At 41.4% G+C, this 22,466-nt stretch overlaps 1 pseudogene; it reads right to left on the bottom strand.

The window, feature by feature from the left end:
• Nucleotides 1-20,185: 20,185 nt before the first annotated feature.
• LOC102818932 lies at nucleotides 20,186-21,723 on the bottom strand (annotated as a pseudogene).
• Between the last annotated feature and the right edge of the window lie 743 nt (nucleotides 21,724-22,466).

Raw genomic sequence — 22,466 nt, 5'->3', positions numbered from 1 at the left:
AGAGGGGCTGTGTGCTGACAAGCAGGGTGCAGATTTGCAGGGTGTACCATTTGGTTGGTTGATGATGCATGGAGGGGATTGTAACCATGGCAATGTAACTATATACAATAGGATGAATGTAAAGCTAATGTTCTCCCATGTAAACTATCACATAATTCACAATAAAACATTAAAAAAATACATATAGCAAAACATGTGCATTCTGGACACTTTTTATATGCACAATACAGTGACATTAATGTCCTTCATTATGTTGTGCAATCATCGTCAGCATCCATTTCAGAATGTTTCCAGCAGTCTTAATGGAAGCTTAGTGTCCCCTGAGCAGTGGCTCCCCCTTTCCTCATCCCTGCTGCGCCTGGTAAATATTAATAAATCTTAGTTTTGATATATTTTCCAATTCCATGTATTTTATATGAATGGGGTATACAATATTGTCCATTTGTGACTTATTTACGGGGTATGTTTTTAAGTTTCTAACACGGTACAGCTGTGTCAGAACTTCATTTCTCTCTATGACTGTATGTATATATACATTTTGTTCTTCCATTCATCTGTTGATGAACAGTGGGGGTGTTTTCAGCTGTTGGGTGTTATGAATAATGGTGCAGTGAACGTTGGTGTACAAGCATCCGTTTGTGTCCCTGCTTCCAGTTCTTTGTTGTATATGCCTAGGAGTGGAATAGCTGGGTCAAATGATAATTCTATGTTTAACTTTTTGAGCCACCAAACTCTTTTCCACAACAACTGTACTACTTACTGTACAATTTCACCAGCAATAGATGAGGGTTCTCCACATCCTGTCAACACCTGTTGTTGCTTTTCATTTCTTGGTGAGTATGAAGTGATATCTCATTATGGTTTTCATCTGCATTTCCTTAATAATTAATAACGACAAGCATCTTTTCACTTACTAGAGTCCCATTGTGGCCCTATAGGAAGTGCACTGGGCTGGTAACCCCAAGGTCAGCAACTCAATCCCACCAGCCACTCCCTGGAAAACCCTATACAGGGTCACTATGTCGGAACCAACTCTGTGGCACTTAACAACATTGACTATTTGTATTTCCTCTGTGATGAAATGTCAGTTCCAGCCCTTTTTCCATTTTTCAGTTGGGTTGTCTGCCTTTTTGTTGCTAAAGTGTAGGAGTTCTGAATATTTTCTGGATATTAAGCCTTTAACAGATACACGGTTCTTAAATTTTTCTCCCGGTTTATGACTGTCTCTTAATTTTGTTGATAAAGTCCTGTGATACACAAAAGTATATTTGTTTTTTTCTCTTCGATGGGGTCCTGTGAGGGACCTTCAGAAAGTTCATGTACAAATGGAATGGAAAAATAATGGGATTTTCCCACAAACTTTGAAACACCCGCCTCCGCCCCATGCCATACTTATCTCTTTTTTCTTTTGTTGCTTGTACTTTTGGCGCCATATCTAACAATCTGTTGTCAAAAACTAGGTTCCACGTCATTATATCTATGTTTTCTTCTAGACTATGGGTTATCGAAATGGAATATAAAGATCCCATGATAAAGAGAATGGTGGTGGTGATGGTTATGTGCCATGGAGTCATTCCCGACTCCTAGCTACCCTGTATAGAGTTTCCGAGACTGTAAATCTTTATGGGAACAGAAAGCTTCATCTTTCTCCCCAAGAGCGACTGGTAGATTTGAACTACTGACTTTGCGGTTAGCAGCCCAATATGTAGTCCTGAGTTACCAGAACTCCTTGTAAGAAGAATATACTCATGTTCTTCACACAACCCACTGGATGTGTAAAATGAAAAGATTAGAAACAATGTATATCAAACAAGGAAGATCAGAGCCAGAACTGCTGCTGAGTAGATGCATAAGTTAACAAAGGCACAGTGGTTTTGTGAAGGAACTGTTCATCAGGCGACCCGGAAAGGGGTCTGACTTTCAAGCATTAAATTCCATTTCTCTCTGTAGATTTGTATGTAGCTTTTTTTGGGGGAATATTTACTGAGTTATTTTTGACTCTCAGTCAGAAAACAGCTGGTTTTACTGATGTTTGCTGTTTGGGGGCTGTTTTTAAGTTCTGCTTTTGTCTAAAAAGCTAAGTTAGGAGCTTTCAATGCCTCTTGTGTAAATTTTTATTTTAAATCAAGGACTGGATTAACTGTAGCCTGGCAACAGGGGAGACTGAAGGGAAAGTTAGTGGGTTGCCATAGCCGGTGATGTTTGCAGGATGGCAGTCCAGGTGGGACGTCTGATGGGCTGTGGTAAGGAGGCTGTGACATTGGTCCAGTAGTTACTGTACCATCACTTTCCTGTGGCCTTCTCTGGACACTGGAAGGCAAGGTGTGGAGGCCCCCCTTTTGCACAGATATTTCCCTTAGGCGTCTTTGTGTCGGCAAGTCAGCCAACTCTCCTTTCATAACACCTGAAATATGAATGTTGTTGTGATTGGTTGCTGTCAGGTGGATTTTGACACACAAACCAAGGGACTTAAACCTTATGGGGCAGTGCTACTCTACCCTATGGCTAAGAATCAGTTTAAGAACCATAAGCTTGGGGAATTTTTTGTCTTGATTTTTTTTGAATCTTTATTGAAATAGAGTGTCAGACCTTTCTCCCATGGAGCCCCTGGGTGAGTTCAGCTAGAAACAGCACTTAAACATGGTGCCACCAGGGTGCCCTTGAATGTATGCTGTTGTTAACTGTTGTTACCTGCCATTGAGGCAATTCCAACTCAGAGTGATCCTGTATAGGGTTTCCAAGGAGCGTCTGCTGGCTTTGAACCACCAACCTTATGGTTAGCAGTCCAGTGCTTATTCTACAGTGCCACACCAGGACTTCAAGCCCTCCTTTAAGGGGGTTGGTTGCTCATGTAAGCATTTAGAATCCTCCCGATACCAGTAGTGACAACTGTCTGGGACTCACGCGATTCTTCTCATGTTGTCTTTTAGCAGCATTAATAGCAGCTGCTTGTAGGAGTCCTTGTGTGGAGCTGCAGGATAAAGCACTGGACTGCAAGGTCAGTTTGAACTGCAAGGTGGGCAGTTCAAACCCACCAGCCACCCCTGGGGAAGCATTTACCACACACTCATAGCTGTCAGTGGAATGGTGTTGGTGGGTCATAATGGAATAAGCCTTGTTATGGGATGGTGTCCTCTGTGATGAGGAAGGATGTGTAGACAATCCCTATCAGGAAGCACAACTAACACAGAGCAGTGTGGACATGTGGCCATTTATGAATGGGGTTGTTTGGATGCCTCTGACTGCCTACTCTTTTGCTCATCTCCCAGCCCTCGCCAGTAAAGAGCAGAAGGGAATCTCTTTATAGCTGGTAGAGACGGCACTAATACTCCCGCATGCCCGAGCATCACACACAGGTAATGTCACTTTGCTGGTCAGCCTGTCTGGTCACATTCAAGCGAGAGGGGTAGCAGCAGCTGCCACGTTTTGTTCCCTTTACCTATTATTTAATGGTTTATTTGTTTGATGAGACCCATGAGTCCCTTCCAGATCGAAGTATCATGTCTGAACCTTTTCCTCTGATTGTGCATCAGAGGACAATAAATAAGCTCCCATCAGTGACCCTGCTCCACCAGCGGTCCATGCATCTGTAGCCCGCGTTCAGCTGGTTGATGGCTGTGTTCAGTGTCCTTGTGGATGTGAAGCCTACCACTAGCTCCTTTAGGGGAAGTGTCTCCTAATAGAACAGAATGGTATTGTGAACATTGGACCATCTGAAGGCTTTCCCTTCAGTAACCTTTCCATCTTTCCGCCTACTAACCTAAACAGAAAAATGGGAAATTATGGAAGCTTAAGAGTTTTTGCATACTTAAATATGCCTGGACCATTTTTACACAATGGGAAAGAAATGTTTTGTGCAAAATTGTGTTCTCTTGACATTCTGACCATCTTTATTTTAATCTCTTCCTCATTGTGAACTCATATACTCCTATTATGTATATGGAGTCCTGGTGTGGCACTGTAGGATAAGCACTCAACTGCAAGGTCGGTTTGAATCACAAGACCGGTGGTGCAAACTCACCGGCTGCTCCTCAGAAACCCTATACAAGGTCAGTATGAGTCGGAATTGACTGGATGGCACTTAACAACAACAACATTATGTATATAATTTATATAAACACCAGTTGCTGCAACACCAGCTCTGACCCGTAGCTACCCCTTGTATATTATAGTAGAATTGGGTTCTACAGGGTTTCCAGTGGCTGATTCTGGGGAGTAGATTGACAGGCCTTTCTTCTGAGATGCCTCTGAGTGGACTCGAACCCAAAAGCATCTTATAATTCATTTCCCAAAACCACAAGCCACTCTAATCTAATGGATTCCGGCTCACAGCAGCTTATATAGAGCAGAGTAGAATTGCTCCTGAGCATTTCTGAGACTATCATTCTTTAGGGGAACAGACTGCCTCATCTTTCTCTTGCGAATCAACTTGTGAGTTTGAACTGCCAACATTTTTGTAAGCAGTCCAGTGCTTAACCCACAGCACCATCAGAGTACCTTTTCTTTTGTTATTGTTAGGTACTGTTGAGTCGTCTCCAACTCAAAGTGACCTCATGGACAACAGAACAAAACACTGTCCCTTCCAGTGACACCCCCACAGTTGTTATGTCGGAGCCTCATTCTCACTATCCGCATTTCTGAAGTTTGTTCTGGTTGTACTCTTCTAAGACAGAGTTGTTTGTTCATCTGGCACTCCATGGTACTTTCAATATTCTTCATAAATCAAAGGCACCAACTCTGGTTGTTGTTGTTATTAAGTGCTATCATGGTGACCCTGTCTATAGGGTTTCCAAGGAGCAGCTGGTGGGTTTGAACTGCTGACTTTGTGGTTTGCAATCCAGTGCTCATCCCACAGCACCACACCAGGAGTCCCAGTTCTTCGTAGGTCTTCCTTATTCATTGTCCAGCTTTCACACGCATATGTTGTCTTTGTTAGGCGCCATCACGTCCACACAGAAGAATGAAACTGCCTGGTCCTGCACCATACTCACAGTTGTAATGTTGTACCCACTGTGTCACTCCATCTCTTTGGGGGTCTTCTTTTCCCTGAACTTCTACTTTACTGAGCATAATGTACTTTTCCAGGGACAGGTCCCTCCTGATAGTATGTCCAAAGTAGGAGAGACAAAGTCTTAATCATCCTGGCTTCTAAGGGATATTCTGGCTGTATTTCTTCCAAGACAGACTTGTTTGTTCTTCAGTCAGTCCATGTTACTTTCAATATGCTTTGTTAACACCAGAATTCAAAGGCATCGATTCTTCTCTGGTCTTTCTTATTCACTGTCCAGCTTTCAAATACATATGAGGTGTACCTTAGACCTCAAAGTGACATCATTACTCTTCAGCTCTTTGAAGGGATCTTTTCCAGCAATGTAATACATCTTTTACTTTCTTGGCTTTTTCTGCAAGTGTTGACTGTGGATCCAGGTAAATGAAATTCTTATAACTTATTAAAAAAGGGCTCCTTATAAATACTTCCTAAGTACAGTTTTGTAGAGTAATGGTTGCTGTACAACTTTCTCTCATATGAACACAAGCTTTGAGCCTAAAGTATATTTTAATTTACCACATTGCCTAATACGATCCAACCACAAGCCAGAATTCAGGAACTGCCTCAAATGAATGAGCATTTTTGCCTCATGGAGACTGAGGTTTTGTTAAGATGGATGTCATGTTCATTACACTTGAGATATCAGTAGGTAGATGCTTTGTGGGAATCTGGTTTACTTAGATTATTATGATTTAGCATTATAGTTCTTTGGCAGTCATAAATAATTCAGAGCACATAAGGCTTGTTGATTTATGTGTAGTTATTATGTTCAGCACAATCTTTTGTGATTATTACTTTAGTCATATATTAGTTACCTTAAGTTCGAGAGCCGGCAGTCCATCAAAGTAAAATATTAGGAGTAATCTTAAATTGCTCATAAATCTCCATGGTATTTTCCAAAATACTATCATTTAATTGGATTGTGTGCTTCTTAAGAAGACAGAAGGAAAACCTCAACAGCATGTAACGGTCATTAGTTCAGCGCCAAGTTCCCCTTTGATCATTAGCGACTTCCTGGAAGAAATAATTCAGTTTCGAACGTACATCTGAAATGTCTGGCTTTAAAACCATGGAGCAGTTTCTGAGGCATAAGAAAAGGACTTTGCCACAGAGACAAGGTTCTACAGTGACTAGGATCCTAAAAGCCCCTGAGTCAATTACCTAAGCTGCAACGTTGGTCTCTCCTTGTCCAGAAGAAAAAAGAGTGAAAGAAAGTGAAGAGAAATAGAAACAATTAGTCCAATGGACTAGTGAACATCAGTCTCCATCACCCTGAGACCAGAAGAACTAGATAGTACCTGGCTACCATTACCAAATGCTTTAAAAGGGATCACATTATAAGGCCCTCCTGGTTAGAGAGAAAATGTGAAGCAAAACCCCAAATCAGGTTTACTGGTCAGGTTGAGACTGAAACGTTGAAACTGTATAACTCTTGATCACCCTTCAGGTCTGGAACTGAACTCACCCCCTTGGTTCAATTTTCATTCAGGTAATAGGTCAGTATACAGCGGGAACAGTAACACTAATGAGGTACGCACACCATGGAATGGTCAACTAATTGATTTCAATAGGGCATCACTTACTCAAGGACTGAGCTCAGAACAGTTAGGGAAGATGGAGAAACGGAGACAGAAAACACAGGAGTTGGTGATAATACTTTGTGGGAATTGAACTCAGTGAGTGAATTGGATGAATGTGTATAAATTGTTGAATGGAAAACTGATCTGCTCTGTAAACCTTCACCCATTTCACAATCAAAAGAAAAAAGCAAAGACAAATGATCTTGAAAAAAATGTTTACTGAGTCATTTATAATACACTTACATAACCAAAAAATGTGGCACAACACTACCTTGTTCTTTAAAGTGATTACCAAATAATCACAAAAGGGTTTTGATTAGGCATTAAAGATCTAAAACAACAACAACAAAAATCCGTTGCTGTCAAGTTGATTCCAACTCATTATAACCCCATGTGTTACAGAGGAGAGCTGCTCCATGGGATTTTCTTGTCTGTGTTTTGTATGGAAGCAGATATCCAGACTTTTCTTCCATGGAACTTTCAACCACCAACCTTTCAGTTAGCAAATACAAACTGTACCACCCAGGAACCTTCTAAGGCCCTATTTACCTGTTGTTATGTTCTTTATGCTGTTACTTCCCACCCCGGGTTGTCCCCGGGACATCTCGTGTGATTCTCTGACCAGTCACTACCCATGTGTTCTACTTTGATCATGGAGTTAACACCTCTGCTCAGCTCAGATAACCTGGTCACAGAAGTCACTACCACGACACTGATTAACATACGGTCATGTTGTGGAGAGGATTTAGGAAAAAGGCAAATTGTAGGTGCTGGGAGTTAGTGACTGACTCTTCAACCCACATGCAAAAGGCCATGCTCCAGAAAGCTCCCTGTCCAGAAAAGACAACTGACGACTTAGGGAACAAGGAGACTCCTGTTTGGCCTAATATTCTATGCTGAAGAGGGAGGCCTTCAACTGCTTCTAACTGAAATTCTAACCATACCAAGTCCTTGCCTGGACTCTGGCCCTGGTAGTTGCTCATCCATCCCTTTTCACTACTTTCATTCCAGTCTGTGACCCAAACTTCCTCTCGTCCAGGTCCTCGCTCTTCTTCCCTCATGAATGGACCTTTCTGTCCTCACTGCCTGTTGTTGATCTCTGTTTGGTGATCAGTTGGGACAGGAAGAGTGAAACTGGAGTGAGCAATGTGACAATGGTGTTGAGAACAACTGGTCAGTGCAGAGGATTCCTGTTTATCTCTGCTTTTCTCCTCAGACTCTCTTGACACAATTTGTCTAGAGTAGGCCACTTATGACTCACTTGTTTACTGTGTGATTTCATTCCCCTCCCTGTAAGAAAAATACTAGAGAAGCAGAGCTGAGTTCATTTTCTCCTTATGTAGTCTCCTTCTGTTTCTGTTTCTCCCAGAAGGCTTTGCCCCAATCAGCAGGATATTTCTGTTAGGAAGTCTCAGATATAGCCGACCTCTCTTGTGGCATGTTGAGCACAAAAAAGCAACACTAATGCTATGTATTGGCTTTCTGAAATGTCATGTCTGAAGTTTAATGCAGAAGGATTAGGTTACTCACTTACCAAACAGAAAATTGTTCACGAAATAGAATATTACAGTGTCATGAGGAATGTCAGGAGAACATCTAGTAATAGGATGCCATCTTTGTTCATTTGTTGTTGTTAAGTGCCTTCGAGTCGGTTCTGACACATAGCAACCCTGTATAGGGTTTCCAAAGAGCTACTGGTAAATTTGAATCGCTGACCTTGTAGTATAAACCGACCTTGCAATCCAGTTCTTTATCCCACAGCACCACACCAGGACATCTGGTAACAAATTGTCATCCATCCTCAAAATTTTGGGTGAAATAAATCTTTGCCTCACGTTGTCAGTAATCATTTTGGTTGTTATCATTTCTGTTCTGTTACTTGCTTTAGTGGAGATGTCCCGGGTAGCTTAGTGTGAATGAGAAAGACAGTGTTTGTTCGCTTTGGTGGCATTTAGACACACCATTCTAAAGGCAGCTGTTGACACGTTAATTCATTTATTTTGCAGTGGTGGTTGTGTGCCACTGAGTCAGTTCCAACTCACAGCGACTCTGTATAGGGTTTCTAAGGTTGGACATTTTTATGGGAGCAGAAAGCCTCATCATTTTCCCACGGGGCAGCTGGTAGATTCGAACTGCTGACCTTGCAATTAGCAGCCCATTTCATAATCCATTATGCAAATTTATTTTGTAAGCAGTGCAATATCTGGCCACCCCGCAATGATTGGAACTTGAAATGATTGTTACAAGTCTTCTGTTAAGAGGGCTGAAAAAGACTATTCTTGTCTAAAACAACAACTTCCTAGATGGTGAATATTTGTTCTCTGTGTGCCTGATAAGGGTGTGTATTCTCTCATTATTGAATTCAGTAATCCATGTATGTTTATACCCTATCTGTGCTAATGAATTTTGTATATCCTAACTGTTGTATTGTCTGATATATTGATTATGAAATGAAATGTGTCAAAAATTCTGTGAAATTTACTATATTTTTGCTTTGTATATTTTCAGACTGTGTTATTAGGCTCATACAAGTTTAGAATTATTTCCTCTCTCAGATAAGCTTGTATCCTTTTTTTTTTTTTTTGACATTCCTTTATTTCTAACTGTGCTATTATTAGAAATATACTTGAAATTTTTGTCTGATATTAATAGAGTTGTACCAATTTTTTTCTTTGTCTGAAATACTTTATGCTTAATTCTTGAAAGACATTTGTACTGTGGGTATACATTTCTAGAGTGCGGTTATGTTCTCTCAGCAAATTCATATTATTTGCCTGTCATCTGGCTTCCACTGTTGTGCTTGTAAAGACTGCTGACAATCCAGTTGTTGTTTTTGTATGTAATAAGTGTTTTCTCTGTCTGACTGTAGTTAAGATCTTTTTATCTGTGGTATTTTGCAGTTTTGTTGTGATTATCTTTAGGAAGTTGTTGTTAGCTGCTGTCAAGTTGGCCTAACTCATGGAGACCCCATGTACAAAAGAATGAAACGTGACCCATTCCTGGGCCAGCCTCATGATTGGTTGCAGATCAGACCTTGTGATCCATAGGGTTTTAATTGGATGCTTTTCAGAAGCAGATTGCCAAGCTTTTCTTCCCAGTATGCCTTAGTCTGGAAGCTCTGCTGAAGCATGTTCAGTATCCCAGCAACATATAAGCCTCCATTGACAGATCAGTGGTGTCTATTCATAAGGTTCAGGAATTTAACTTAGGTCTCCCGCATAACAGGCAAAGAAAAAAAAATCTACATTAAACCACCACTGCCTAATAATTTTAGGCACAAATACATTTTCATTTATTCTCCTTGAGCTCGGTGAGCTTCCTGATTCTTATAGCTGGTATGATTTAAATTTTTTTAAAAAGGTTTCCTTTAAGTATTGCCTGTTTTCCCATTCCTTCTGTTAGCATCTTTTAGAATGCAGACTGGCATGCTAGAAGGACTGCAAAGTCATTTGAAATGCAAGGTCAGAGGTTTAAGTTCACCAGCCGCTCCTCGGAAAACCTATACAGGGACGCTATGAATCCAAACCGACTCTATGGCACTTAACAACAGACCTCTATTAGACCTCAGTCTTTTGTGGTATCTCTTGAAGTCTCTTTTATGTTTTCCGTATTTTTGCCTCTCTGCTCTGCTCAGTCTGCCTTAATCAGTTTTAAGATAATCTGTCAAGTCTACCTTAAACTTTATTATTGTTTTGCTTCACTTGATCCTCAGCTGCATTTTAACCTAGCTTTTGAATTCTTTATTTAAGATATTTTATTTTTGAGAGATGGGGCTTGATGGAGGATAGGGTAGAGGTGCAGTGTAGTTAGCCGTCAGTAATTCCACAGAATACCAGGTAAAGAGGGTTCAGGGCAGAGCCCCAAAACTCTGAACCAAATAGGTAGGAATATTTTAAAAGTTTGAAGGCTTTATAGCTAGTGGAACTTGTAGCGGAAGTGAAAGATCGCGAATTTTTTAATTTGCCACTCCGACAACTTGGGCGAGACCAAATGGCAAGACCAAGCAAGGGAACAGATCTGCTATAGTTTAATGCTGTGGGAACCTCCGAGCAAAGGTAGACAACATGCTTTGTCAGTTTTCCTTGGTTCTGACTTTTTTGTCTTTTTATTCTTTTTGGTATCTGTTCATTGGACTCCCACTGTTTGTGCACCTCCAATCTGGTGACTAGAGGGGGAACTTGAGCGAGTGGACAACCCCCACCACCACCACTGGTGGATTCTTCTGCCACGCATGCACACAGATACTCTCAGCCCAAGAGCTGGCCCTAAACTTTTTTTTTTTTTTTTAATAGTGAAATGACCAGAACAAGGGGGGAGGAGAGGGAAAGAGAGTTTAAAACAAAACAGGCCGAAAATTAAATTAAATCATGAGGTACACTATAACAACCAAGAGTGGCATGGTGAAATTTACCAGGCAGTTTTGAAGGCAAGAAGTTGAAAGAAGACATTAAAGTCATTCTCATACTAGGCTACAGATTTTTTTTTTTTTTTTCCTTCTCTCCCTACTCTCCCTGTTTCTGCGATTATAGACTACAGTATCCAGTCTAGTTTTTTGTTGTTGTTTTTTTAATTTTCTTTTTGCTGTTGCTGTTTTATGCTCCCCCTTCTACCTTTGGAGGGCTCTTTCTCTCCCTATATTACCTAAGAAGAGACAGCAAATGCCATATAGTCAAGCTACAATCACACTCTATAAAACACCAAGATCCAGGCAAGAATCAATACCAACTGCCATACACCAGGGAGGCAGACAACACCTGTGAAACTTACATTGAGTTAAGCAATAAAAAGAGTGAAAAGGGAAGCCCACATCCTGATCACATCTACCTGGAGGCAATCAGAAAGCATAAAAATAGCAAAACACACACTCCATTAATTATTAAAGCCACAGATAAACACTAAACATGTCCAAGAAGCAAAAAGATGACCGTATCAACACACGTCCAGAAACAAGATAAAATGTCTGAGACAAATGGCCTAGAGGTAGACCTGGACTCCATTCTGGAAGGAGAGCTGGCCTTGGAAATGCCTGAGAAGGAATTCAGAAAAATGATCATAAAATGTTTCAAAACACTTTACAATGGAGTTGAGAAAAATAAGGAAGAAGTCAGGAAAGCGCTATGGCAACAATCAAATAAGATAGATACAGCATTGAAAACAATTCAAAACCTACAGAAAGAGATCCAAATGATCAATAATAGAATATCAGAAATAAACAATACATTGAAAGGGCAAAGGAGTAGAATAGAAGAGATGGAAGGCAGAACCAGTGAGCTGGAAAACAAATCTCTCCATACCACTAAGATAGAAGAGCAAACAGAAAAAAGGATTAAAATATTTGAAGAAGGTCTAAGATTCGTGTTGGACAACATGAAGAGGAATAACTTAAGAATTATCGGCATTCCAGAACAAGAAGAATCACACAAGTCTACAGAGGAGATAGTTGAAGAACTGGTGGAAGAAAATTTCTCTAACATCCTGAAAAGTGAAAAGATAAACATTCAAGAAGTTCAGCGAATCCCAGGAAGGATAGACCCCAAAAGAATATCATAATCAAGCTCTCCAAAATCAAAGATAAGGACAGAATCCTGAAAGCAGCTAGGGAAAAGAGAAATGTTACATACAAAGGCAAGCAAGCCAGATTAAGCTTGTATCTCTCAGCAGAAACCATGCAAGCAAGAAGGCAATGGGGTGATCATATATAAAACCCTCAAAGGGAAATACTGTCAACCAAGAATCCTTTATCCAGCAAAGCTATCAATCAAATATGACAGTGTAATCAAAACATTCCAGGATAAACAGAAGCTAAGGAATTTTGCCAAAGCCAACCCCTGCGCTACAAAACATCCTAAAGGGAGTTCTGTGGACTGAGAACCAACAAGAACAGACAACAACAGATATTGACATACGTGGCAGCACCTCTCAGAACTAGATTGACAGATGGAAGAGTCGAGAACAGAACAAAACTCTAAGAACAAACTCAGAGAATCTGGGAGGTCAGTCTATGATCAAAACAATTACAATGTAAATGAAGGTAAATACGTAGGAACAGAGAGATCCAGATGGTGAGAAGGTTAGGTAGATTACAGGATAAAATAGACTGCACTAAATGGAGGGAAAAGTTAATGGAATATAAGGTAACCTCAAAGAAAATTAACATTTCACAACATACCAAGAAAATGAAAATCCAAGAAGAACATGGAAACATTAAAACTATGACGCAACTCACAAGAAAGAACACAAAAAGCAGGAACTCAGCAAAGGAAGACACACAGAACAAAGAAAGCAGCAACACTACAAAAAAAGCTATTTTATTTTTATTCCAGAACTTCTGTTTCTTTTTCAGAATTTCGAAAATGCTTGGTTTTAGGTTTTCTTTTTCAATAATCTGCTGTTCCTTGCCCTTATTTTCAAGGCTCTTGTTTATACCTTCAAACATATTAAACATACTTATGTTGTTGTTGTTATGTGCCTTCGAGTCGGTTCCGACCCATAGCGACCCTGTACAGGGTTTCCAAGGCTATATAATCTTTATGGGAGCAGACAGCCTCATCTTTCTCCCGTGGAACAGCAGGTAGTTTCGAACTGCTGACCTTAAGGTTCGCAGCCTAAGTCGTAACCACTACGCTACCAGAGCTCCTTAAACATACATATAGCCTTATTATAATCTTTCCAGTACCTGAGGTCATTGTCAGTCTGATTTTGCTCTCTCTAATTCCTGCTGGCTACCATTCATACTGTGATTTGTTCTTGAACATTTTGTGAATTTTGACCAGGGGCTTATATTCCTTGGAACTTGATCCGTGAAGACTTTTTGAAGCCTGGGTTAGTTATTTTCCTTTAAGGAGGATTTGTGTGGCTTCTGCCATGGCTTGTTGGACTTCCTGGAACCACTTTAAATGATCTCTTAAGACTTTTCAAACCACATAGTGGGGCTTTAAGCCTGAAGCCTACGTGAAGACCAGCTTGTGGTTATGAATATTTGGAGAGGTATTTTTTCTCTGAGTGTAAGCCTCATTTGTGAACCAAACTTCACATGAGTATCTCCCATTAGATGCCCCACCCTGGGAAAGCTCTGGATTCGATTTCTTGTCATCTGCCTCATTCCATTGTATCAAAGGGAAGGGCACCAGATTTACCTCCCAGGAGAATGCTAGGACCAGCCTTGTTTCCCAGGATCTCTGCTTCCACTTTGTGTTTGATCTGTGCAGATATCTTTCTTTACCAGGTCAGCAGTCATTGCCATGTTTTCTCTTTGATTTTTAGTTGATTTCAGCAGGAGCTTGCTCAGGGTATCTACTGGAAGCAAAACCACTTGCAGTTGATAAATGCTCTGTATTGTTAAGACTAAGGGGCCCCATCTTATCTCTGGTAGATACCACCTTCTGTGTTTAGTTCCGCAACCCATGGATGGAATGAATAAGCCCCTTCTTTCATTTCTTTTGTACACCAACCCTGTGGCCTGAGTGACTGTAAGGATTCAACAGATGTGGTTGTGGCACATGCTGATTGATGTTTCAGTTCCAGCCTCACCTCTGTGTTGAGCTGTGGGACGGTTAGTGGTACTGTGGACGTTGGAAGTGTCAGGCTTGGGATCAGTGAGTCTTGGCTTCTCTGTCACTGCTGTCTGGTAGCCTCCTCCCAGGTGGGTTTGTGGATGTCTTACTGCACTGTCCCTGCATCCTACTGCCTTCTTCTTAATGTCTTGCTCTAAGGTAGAGGTTGCCCTGGGTCCAAATCCTATCCAAAGCTTATTTGTATGAATAAGATGTTATTAGAAGGTGTCTACACCATTCATGCCTTAGCTTCACCATCGGACCCTTTACGGGAAACGTTTGCCATTCTTGCCCTAAAGCCCTATGCTAGGCTGCTGGCCTTCCCTTAACTCTTCCCCAGAGCATCCTGCTTCCAGACTTGTCCCTCCTTATTAGTCACACTCATAACCTCCTCAACTTTAGCTGGGCTCCCCTGGAGACTTCCTCCTTCCCATGGCCTGCCAATGATTTGCCCTTTGAAGCATTAGAAATGCATCTCTGCATATTAAAAGACAATTAGCAGTATGTCTTGGGAAACTTTCATTTAATTTAATTAGATGCTTACAGTATCCCTGCTCCATCCGGAACCTTTGTCTGCCCCGGCGTAAAGTCTTCAATGTCAGGAAAGCAGATCTTTTGCCTCCATCGCATTTATTGACACATTTACTACAAGCACACATTTCAAGCAGACCGTGTGTACAACAGTGTTTTCATTTAGTTAAGTAGCATTTCATGGCAGTAGAGAGCTCTTTAAAAAAGAAAAAAAAGCAGCATCCAGAGAAGCGAAAAATATTAATGTGTGCTGAGAATACACAAATATATCTGTTTAGTTAATATGCTTTAAATAGCTGAATTAACCCAGGTCTTTGATGGTCTGCTACTCAGATACATGGGAATCTTTGTGGAACGCTCCTGTCTCTGCCACTGACAAACCCATAACTTTGGACAAGTTGCTTCATGTCACTGTGCCTCAGTTTCCACATCTGAATGAAGAGGTCATAAGGTAGTTAAAAATGATGAAATAGATGAAATATTTAAGAGTAACTCTAACAGTGCCTGCGTATGGAGTCCTGGTATGACGCTGTGGGTTAATGCTCAAGGACGGCAGTTCAAACTAACCAGCCATTCCTTGGAAACCCTATACAGGGTTGCTCTGAGTCTGAACGGACTCAACTCAACGGCACTTAATAATAACAGTGCCTGGAAGCATTCAGTGTTAGCTATTGTTATTTGCTTTCTGACCTTGTTTTTCCTTATCTGTGAAATGGAAATCATAGCGACACACTTTTATTTTGCTTGAGGAGTTACTGTGATGAATTGAAAGCACCAGAACAGGGCACATTGTAGGAGTCCAAAACAATGGTAGGCAGATGCCATTTTTTGGGGTTTTACTAATGTTTGTCCCACTAAGACGTTAAGTTCCTTTTTTAAGAGAAATGATTTCTAAAAACTAGCACCTAGTAACCATCCTTAATCTGTCTTCTGTGACTGTTTCCTGGCTCATGTTGACTCGCTCACTTGAATGAGAAGCCTGGTGACGTTTGTCATTTCCTCTTACTGGCTCACTAACGTCTCCTTTCCCAAGACTCCGTGCTAACCCCCTGGTCCCTGACTTTCACAGCTTTGGTGCTTTCTCAGCTCCCTGATGACTTCGGAAGTCAGAACTGCATTATTCGTATGCTAATCTATTGTGTTTACCCAATAAGTACTGAAGACATACCACTTTGTTGCACACAAAAAAACTTAATGAATAAGTGGGTACCAATTAAAATATCTTTGAGAATATACGGTGAAGATAGCTATCTTAAGAATTTTGCAATAGTGTTCATTTTCTCAATGCAAACATGTAAATATATTCCTCTTTTTCTGCCAGTAACCAAATTGTACAGTTAATGGAAATATATATGTAATGTAGCACTTAGAGTATATGCTAACTCAACTATGTTGTTGTTGTTGTTATGTGCCGTGGAGTCGGTTCTGACTCATAGTGACCCTGCATAGGGTTTCTGAGGCTTTAAATCTTTATGGGAGTAGAAAACCTCATCTTTCTCCCATGGAACAGTTGGTAGTTTCAAACTGCTGACCGTGAGATTAGCAACCCGATTCACAACCACTATGTTACCAGAGCTCCTTAACTCAGCTATAGTGGTCTTTAAATTTTTGTGTTTTCTCCCATTCTTTACATTTAGTTCAAACATTAATTCATCTTAATGCCATCTTGGAAAACATTTTCTAATTATATAATGATTCAGTGGGGATTTGAAAAATGACTTGGTTTAGTTTACAAAATAAACAGGTTGCCAGACTCTGTGCGAAGGATGGTGTAAGTTCAGAAATCCCAACTGCCTAACCTTCTACCTACTCTGTTACTCCTCCTTATGACGGTCTGGCTTTATAGGGTGTAAGGACAGAAGATATTTTCACATTTCATTGACTCTAAAAAAGTAGGAGGGGCTTCTTTTCAGCAGGCTGGTTTTAAATATACAAGTGTAGTCAACTCTTCACTGTGGAACAAGTAGAGTGGAGTAATGGAGTAAGATCCATACAGTGGAGTTGAGTATCTATCCCACACTGTCTTTCCTGTGGTGGAGGCATGTTCTCTGCTTCTCCAGAAAAACCAGTCATTCTTTTACAGCAATTGAGTCTGTGGTGGGTCATGAGTGCAATTCTACCCATCCACATGGGAGACCCAGGTTCCATTCTTGGCTGAGGAACCTCATGTGCAGACACCATGTGTCTGTAGGGTCTTAAGTGCTGCTGTGTTCCTGAACAGGTTTCAGTGGAGCTTCCAGACTAAGATTAGGAAGAAAAATTCTGGTGACCTAATCCCCAAACTCAGGCAATGAGAACCCTTGTATGTATGGGTTACGCTGGTCCAGTCCACAAATGATCGTGGGGACGGCGCAGTGTTTCATTCTACTGTGCAGGGCATCTACTAGAGTCAATGGCCAATTCAATGGCAGCTAAGAACAACAATTGCTATATTAAAAGATAAAAATCTGGCAATTGTTCTTTAAAAAGATAAAAATAAAGTACGACATCAGTTTCCTGCAAACTGCTCTGCAGCATGGCTAAGATCGAGAACGCCCAGTACTTTGGGGCTTTTTACCTTAGGCTTTCTCATGCCCTACAATTTTGGGTGTTCTTGTGCCAGGTACCACGTTAAGGGGCTGTGGAGGGTGCCCCCCCCCCCCCAGATCATTTGTCTTTCCTGTTTATAGTTATTGAAAATAAATGCAGAATCCAGGGCATGTTGGCAGATGGGAGGAAGTAGTCTTCATCATTTTTAGGTTCAAAAGCTGAAGTACACTATTAGGGGAGCCTGCTGGTGGGATTATGAGGCTTCCTTCCTTGACATATTTTAGGGGTCAGAATGGAGCAACCTTCTTCCTGGGGTTTAGTAAGCAGTACTGGAAACGTAGCTTGTTGAGACTTGAATGGAGCGGGCAGGGTTGCTTTCTGTTAGCTCTGTCAACTGGAGGTAGTTTACTTTGGCATTTTTAACAAAGATTTCAAGTTTCTGGAATTTGCCAGTTCACCTGGTCTTGAGACCCAGATTAAACAACATGTACTTTTTCACTTTAAGTGCAAAACAATAGCAGACAGCAGCTTTCCCAGGGCGATTTTTTCCTTTGAAGTAACAAAAAAGAAGATGGATGAGGGAGAAAAAAAAGAAAGAAAAGAAAAAACACCCACTTGGAATCAAACACTGCAAAAAGCAAATTTCCAGCCACGTGATGTGAATGCAGAAAGGATAGGAGGGGATAGATTAAAACCGTAAAGTGAGAGAGTTCTGACGTAAGCGTTCTTAAGCTGTTTTTAGTGCTAAGAATGCTATAGGTTTTGTTATTTTGTTATACTCTAGTGGCTCAAATTATTTGTCTTTCTCGATGTTTTCCATTAATAATTTTATTTGATTAATTCAGAACAGGATTTGCCTCAGAGGCAGCTGGCATAAGATGGTGAGACCCACTTTATGAGTAAACACGTCCTCATTGGTTCTGTTTGTATGGTCCACATATCTCGTACATGTAGTGACACATTGGAGGAGTTGTAAACTCAGTATTCAGCATTACTTCAGAGTACACAGGACAGTCGCAAAGGAACCAAACCATGTGGTTGGTATCATTTTGTGGGACCAGAAAGCTTTGCATCAAAGAATGTGGTGATGACTTCCTGTCCAACCCTGGTGGGTTCCACTCTTCTTGTGGTTTGTTCAGTAGGGTGGCAGGACCATTTCTCATTTCTGCCAAGCTCTTGGGAGAAAATAAAATCAGGTACCTGTCTGTTGTCTGTTCCTTCCAAACCTGGCCTTCACAGCCTGGCGGTGTGTCAGAATCACCATCACTCGGAGGGACCCAGGAATTTTAGTGTCTGTGTAGGTAATTCTTGCTGCCTAGACAGATTTGAGCGCCAGTGCATGAATCCATTGTTTTCCATTAATAATAAACAATGAAGAGTTTTAATGTGAACTTGGTTTATGTTTGGACAAAGGACGTGCTTCAAATCCAGACTGTTTGTTATTGTTAGGGATAGTATTTTGTGTTGCTGTTGTTGTTAACTGCCTTGGAGTTGGTTCCAACTCATAGAACCACCAACCTCCTGGTCAACAGTCCAGTGTTGATCCTGGAGCACCACACCAGGACTCCAGTGTTTGTGATAGCTCAGGGTTTTTAGGCAAACCATATGCAGCTGAAATCAATCTCTATGGTCATCTTACCTAGCTGGAAAACACTGTAAAAATGTCACAGAGCTGTCCACCCTGAGCTCATAAAGAAGGCAAGACCGCCCATAGGGCCCACTCAGCCTGCTTTGACTCTTACCTCAGACATGGTTCTGTAAAGGTGGTGACCTGCTCACAGGATGATGTGCTGCGAAGACCATGAACTGTTTAGAAAATCGATTGACCATGGCCCAGAGAAATGCTAGAAAGCTGCTAGAAGAACTAAAGAGGTTTGGTGTTCAGGAGCACCATAGTCCACCCTCCTCAGGAACCTCCCAGTCCCCCTGAGAACCTCACTGATCACATTCATCATGATGACTTGGCCATCAGGGAAAAGTTAGCATAGTGGTTACAAATTGGGCTGCTAATCTCACGGTCAGCAGTACAAAACTACCAGCTGTTCCACGGGAGAAAGATGAGACTTTCTGCTCCCATAAAGATTTACAGCCTCAGAAACCCTGTACAGGGTCGCTATGAGTCAGAACTGACTCCACGGCACATAACAACAACAACAAAAAAGGAACATAAGGGGGTGTGATATCCATATGGGAAGTGTGCCATCGAAATGGTTAAAATAGGAATGTTTTCCAGAACAGTTTGTTATTGAGAGGGGTGGTTTTCCTATATAGCTAAGCCACACACAGATTGGCTGGTCAAATAGCCCTGCCTGGTATTTATCAGTACCACCCCCTAGAGCAGACTTTCTAGCCTCCAAGTGTTCATGAAAACTTTCTCTTTGGAGAGTATTGTGTGGGTATTATTGTACCCATTTTATAAAACCCACAAACTCATTTTCGGATATTTTTGTCCTCTTTAGTATTGTTCAAATATTCAGTGGTAAATTAAGTATCTAATGAATCTTAGGTCAAGCATCTCTTTCTGGTATATCCTCCTAGGCAACCTCATCATTTGGCTAAAATGTGGCTTTAACAGATGAATCTTTTTCTTTTTATCCCATGAACCATCTTTCTTTGTTTTCTTTTCTTTTTTTTAGATGAATGACCAAAAAGAAAACTTTATTTTTATAGTTGTATAAACATGATCCAAATGGGGCCACCACTAGGTTTTGAGAAAGAAACATGCTCTCAGTAAGCAAACTACATCTGCTTAGGGATGTGTATGGACTCTTAGATGTCTCATTGGGCTAATCACAGACCGCTCACAGTAGAACATCTTTAGTATCAAGTGTCGCCTGATGTGAAGCCATTGTAGCTTTTTTGCACATACATGTTGCTCTTCTGGTCGATAATGCAGGACATTTTGCAGCATTACACGGGTAAGCTAGGTTGCATCCATCACTTTAAATGGCATCAATATCAACGTCGTCATCCTTGTTGTCAGACTTCACAGTGTCAACTTTAGGAACACTGTCGAATACACCACCTCAATATTTTCATCTTCATCTTCCTCTTCACCACCAGAAGATTCCTCTTCTGCCTCCTTCAACCACTTTATGAATGGTTCTGATTTGACACGAATCTCTTTGGCAAGTTCTTTTGAGACATATTTCTTACAGGCCTTTTCTGACCAGCTGATGATGACTTCTTCTTCCAGAAGGTCTGCGTCATACATCTCCTTCAGGATGTGTGGGATCTTGGAGATGAGCTGGGCTTGATGCAGTGCTACTACATACTCCAAACCATGAAGAAGGTACTGCTAAGCTTTTTTGTTGTTGTGACAAAATTGTCAGAAGTGGCACCTTGATTTGTTCCCTTATTTTCTTGTTAAAAAGAACTTCAGTCAAAACAAAAGGGCCCATGGCTTTTACATCCAGCCATTCTGCTGCAACAACAATTTCTTTGTCAGACGAATCAAGAATGCCCTCTTCTTTCTTTTTCTTAACAAAATCAAACAGGATGTTGACCCGTCTTTCCACAGTCCTCTCCAGAGCATCACTAAGGGTCAGCATTTCTGCATAGTCACTGATTTCATTCATTCTGCATCTCTGCTCTTCTTCAGTTGTATCCTCCCCCCAGTCATCCTCCTCCTCTTCTACCACAGCATGGGGGAGGATTGATTTCATTTGGAGAAGGTAGTGGTGTCTCACTGCTAGACACACACCCAGCTTCCTTGTCTTTGCCCTTCCTTTTCGTCTTTTCCTTTTCCTTCTTTCCTGTCCTACTGTCACTATTCTCAGGTGGGTTTTTGAGAATGAATGTGCAGAATTTATGATGTGTGTCAAGCATGCCCCAATAGCCACAGGCTTTACAAGAATTACCTATTGTTTGCTTCTTTGGATTGACATGCAGGTCTCTTTCAAGATTCTCACACTCAGAACAGAGAACCAATTTTTTAATGAATCTGTCCAACATGTCTTGCAGCTTATTCGCCTCATGAGATCCATTGACAATGTAAGGGTCATTTCTTAACATCAAACTGGGTCTGTGCTCCCAGCTCACAACCAAAATATTTGGTGGGATACATCAGAGGCCAAATAAGCGCCTTTGCAATGTTTACCATGTTGACTATAACTGTCTTGATTTCATTTCCTTTGCCCTCAACCTTGGCAATCAAACAGGGCATTTATAGGGATAGAACTGGTCTGACACACTGTGGTTGATGTTGGCAGTTTGGCTTATTAGTGGCTTTATCAATAAGATGAAGAGAGCTTTGATTGCAACTTTTTGGTATCTTCTGCCGTTTTTGCCAAAAAAAACCAACGCTGCTCACCTGGGATGAAGCGCGGCACGTGGTCACTGGGATCTGGGGTGGAGGCAGGCGGGAAGGCCAGTGCCACCGCCGAGCAGGAAAGGAGATCCCGTGACATCCTGGGTCCACGCTGTCAGTGCCAGAGCTAACGACCTCTGGAATGTTCTCACTCTGGCCCCCATGAACCATCTTATAAGAGGCATACAAGACCAGGAACCAAGTAAAACTAAATGATCAAACACTCCACATTGCTAGAACACCAAATGGCGTATACTAGAAACTCTTAAGAGTTTGGGGACATCAAAACTTATAAATCCCTTTGGGAATGAGTCTTGGGGTGGCACTGTAGGGTAAGCACTGGACTGGACCTCAAGATCAGCAGCTCAAACCCACCTGCTGCTCTTGGAAACCTTATACAGGGTCGCTATAAGTTGGAACCAACTTGATGGCACTAAGCAGCAACAAACTCAGAACGGGTGTGTTTGTAGGCTCTCTGGACTCCTACCTGGATTGCAAAACGTGGTGACAAGTCACAGTTACCTAATGTCCATGGAAGGTTCTTTGGCAGCAGCAGCCTCCAGGAACAGGGTCAGTGAGTGTGGCAAGGAGCAGTGGCTGCCTGGCTCCTGAATTGAGGGAAATACTTGACAGGAAGTCTCTAGAAGACTGTCTCAGGAGTCCAAGGAGGGGACAGGAGCGAGGGAGGCAGTATCCCATGGTACTGATACCTAATCAAGAGTTCTACAGACCAGCAATACCACAGAATACCAGGCAAAGCAGATTCAGGGCAGAGCTTCAAAACTGGGAACCACAGAGATAGGAATATTTAAAAGGTTTGAAGGCTTATAGCTAGTAGAACTTGTAGCAAAAGTAAGAAATCTTGTACTTTTGACTCTGCCAGGCTCTGAGGTTCCAGAGCCGACAACTTGGGA

Source organism: Chrysochloris asiatica, unplaced genomic scaffold, assembly GCF_000296735.1.
Source record: "Chrysochloris asiatica unplaced genomic scaffold, ChrAsi1.0 scaffold00150, whole genome shotgun sequence".
Classification (NCBI taxonomy): Eukaryota; Metazoa; Chordata; class Mammalia; order Afrosoricida; family Chrysochloridae; genus Chrysochloris; species Chrysochloris asiatica.
Note: the sequence above shows the minus strand (reverse complement) of the source record. Positions and strands in the feature narration are given on the sequence as shown.